General features: G+C 45.6%; 1 pseudogene; it reads left to right on the top strand.

Moving 5' to 3' along the window:
* The first annotated feature begins 1,738 nt into the window (after positions 1-1,738).
* LOC136654444 (5S ribosomal RNA) lies at positions 1,739-1,857 on the top strand (annotated as a pseudogene).
* The last annotated feature ends 1,594 nt before the right edge of the window (positions 1,858-3,451 follow it).

Here is a 3,451-nt window from a genome sequence, read left to right as displayed (position 1 = left end):
TTTTCCTTTGCAATTTCATAAGCAGTGGCAGTGGATTATAAAAATAAAACACATGTAAGCAGCAGCAACTCCAGGCTCACTGCCAGGTGTTTGGGGTGAAGTTGGGAATAGGGAGGGGTGTTACATGAATTACTCTTGGCTCTGTTTTCTCCCTGTGGCTTTGGAGAGTTGTACTGCTGGCGCTGGTGGAAAGAAACACACACATTTGCAAGGTAAGCAGGTCTGTCAACAGCTATCTGCGGAGATGTCCATTGGCCCAGCTGGTTTTGAAATTGCTGCCCAGCTGCTCATGAGAGAATCAGAAATAGTAGCAAAGCTGGCATCTCTGGGATGGGTCGGGAGCATGAATAGCCTCAGAAAGCAAAGCATCATCCAGCAGGTGGGCGACTGGTGCACCAACGGCCAAGCAACTCAGCCACATAGGCAACCAGGAAGCCTGTATTCCTGTATTTGTGTGTCTTCCAAGCTAATGCAGGTCCCTTGTTGTCCTAACAACAACCTCTCACCTTCTTCCAGAAGATAAACCTAGGCCCTTGCATGGCTCAGCCTGTGCAGGCCAGACTTCAAAGCATCAAAAATGAAGATCATATACATGACAGAAAGGAATTAATAATTCTAGATGACTCAAGCAAGTGAGCCAAGCTGCAAGTTACAGGATTGAAGTGGGGGAGGACATCAGTAGCTGACCCAATGGAAATCATGACAATGTCAACCTACAGAGAACCTTTTTCCATGCCACTGTGGCTTGCAAACCAAGGGCCAGACAGCGAACTGACAGCGGTTTCAGGCAGATGGAATGATGCTGCAGGTAAGCAGGAATTCTAAATGTCTTGCATTTCCTGCTTCAGTGCATCCCTAACTTGCCCCAAAGGAACTTTCACCAGCTGCTCTCCACCTTATTCCCATAGCTGAAACAATTCTCATAGGTCCATTAGAACATCAGGATAGGTTAGGCAAAGAAGCAGAAAAGGCATAGAAATCAGAAACGTAAAGACAGGAAAGGACTGTCAGAAGCGCGTTTTACCACTACTTATCCCATCATAATGATGGAACGCTAGATAGTTAAGTATCTCCCAGAGCCTGAGCCTCGTTGATAAGGTATTAAAATGATTAAGGCCCTCCTGCAACCGAGAGAAAACTGAAATCTTGTACACATGAAAGTACAGATATTCTGATTACTAGAGAAGTCTAATTAAATTTTACCAAAAATAAAAATGTGCGTGGGTGCATATGCTGGTTTTCATAATAGACTAACAGCACAGCCTATACATGTCTCCTCAAAAGTAAGTTTCATTGTGTTCTGTGGTGCTTACCCCCAGGAGGGTGCATATAGGATTGCAGCTTGAGAGCAGTAACCAGGGTGCAGATCTGTACCATACACTCTGAGTCAGATTGCCAACCCTCCAACATTAGCTCGGCATCTCAAGGAATCAGCATCAAACTCAGCAGGTAACTACTGAAAGCAATTCTGAAGATTTTCACAGAGCCTCCAGGAACTGCCAATATTTTCTCATGGTAGGGACATGATAATATCTCCAGGAATAGCTTCAGTCACAGTTGGCAACCCTAATTCTGAGAGTCTGAGTAGACATTGCTTGCTACACACTTTTTGGATTCAGGGTAGAATGTTTGTGCTGCTACTTGCTACTCTAAAACAAGACTTTGGACTTGCAGGCTCTGCTTTCCTGAAACCCTTAAGAGCACCAATAGGAATCAGGTACAAAATACTGGTGCTATGGGCAAATGCAAAGCTACCCTGCAGATGCCCGATCTTGTCTGATCTCAGAAGCTAAGCAGGGTCAGGCCTGGTTAGTACTTGGATGGGAGACCGCCTGGGAATACTGGGTGCTGTAGGCTTATACCATAGTCTTTTGAGACTGAAGGTTGCCAACCAGGCTCAGAGGGTGAAACCAATAGCCTGCTGCACCCCAAAAAGCCATGAACTGGGTTTACCTCCATATAAAAGTATACCTCTAAAACCAGTCAACAGAGCTGTGCAAAGACCGGGTCAGAGTCAACCAAGAGATTCCTCTGTTAAGCATATTGGGAATACTGAGGTGAAGAGATAGGCTATTAGCACTGACAAGCAATAGCAGAGGATTGCTTTACTTGCTGTTTGACTAGTGTTTCAACTATTGAAAGTCAAAAACCCTCTAATCATCTAACAAACCATCTAACATCTGCCCATATTTCCTCCATACCAGTATTTCTCAAACTGTGGGTCGGGACCCACTAGGTGGGTCGTGAGCCAATTTCAGGTGGGTTACCATTCATTTCAATATTTTATTTTTAATATATTAGACTTGATACTCCCATGGTATGTGACTGCATCTGGGGAAATGGTACAGACCTGTACTTTTAACAAGCTACTATGCATATTCCTTTAACAATAGTAGATGGGACTTACTCCCGGGTAAGTGTGCAGGATTGCAGCCTAGGATTGTTAAACATTTTCCTGCTTGATGATGTCACTTCCAGTCATGACGTCACTTCCGGTGGGTCCTGACAGATTCTCATTCTAAAAAGTGGGTCCCAGTGCTAAGAACCACTGCTCTATACCATTTAGTTGAGATAAAGAGTTTGGAAGGTGCTGCACAGAACATAGGTGTGATTACAGTAGCCCCTTGGTATCCACAGGGGATTCGTTCTCATACTCGCTGTGGATACCAAAATCCCAGTGTCTGGTTAAAAATGTTTTTAAAAGTTAAAAAGAAGTTTTTAAAAAAGCGTTCCATACTTTAGTGCAGCAAACTGCATCAGTTGTAGGGCAATCTCTAGCACTTCCAGAAGACACTTCCAGGTCACACCAAGGCCGACGACTCCCGCCCTTGGCCCTGGCGCAACTCAGAATGAATTGCCAAAGTGTTTCCCAAACACCAGAGACTATCCCACTGCCTCCGTTTTGCTCCCACCACCCTGAATGACTCCAAAGGGGAGGGGGAGAGCTGCCTGCATGACGCGTTCAGGTACCTGCAAAACTTAGTGCCTTGCACCCCCTCTACCTACGCCCAGCCCCCACCATCTGCAGATGGTCAAATTTGCAGATGCCAAGACAGTGGATGGCCAGGGACCAGAAAGGGACCAGTATTTCTGTCCCGGGAGATTATAATGTAGTGGAGACTGAGGGTCAAATCCTATCCAACTTTTCAGCACAGGTGCAGCCATGCCAATGGGACATGCACTGCATCCTGTGGTAGAAAGGCAATCACAGAGGCCTCCTCCAGGTAAGGGAATGTTTGTTTCCTTTCTTTGGGGTTGCATTGCTGCCACACCAGCACTGGAAATTTGGATAGGATTAGGCCCCGAGACCATTGGCAGTAGGGGTAAGGCAAGGCAGTGTTTTTAAACTGGAGCACAAGTGATGGGGCACAGGACAGTCAGATGTCAAGCAGAGAAGTAGGGAAATGAGGATCCCTTAACACATATTTTTATACATTCAAGATTTTTGAGG

The sequence above is a fragment of the Tiliqua scincoides genome, chromosome 5 (assembly GCF_035046505.1).
Source record: "Tiliqua scincoides isolate rTilSci1 chromosome 5, rTilSci1.hap2, whole genome shotgun sequence".
NCBI lineage: Eukaryota > Metazoa > Chordata > Lepidosauria > Squamata > Scincidae > Tiliqua > Tiliqua scincoides.
This window is presented reverse-complemented; position numbering and strand designations above follow the sequence as displayed.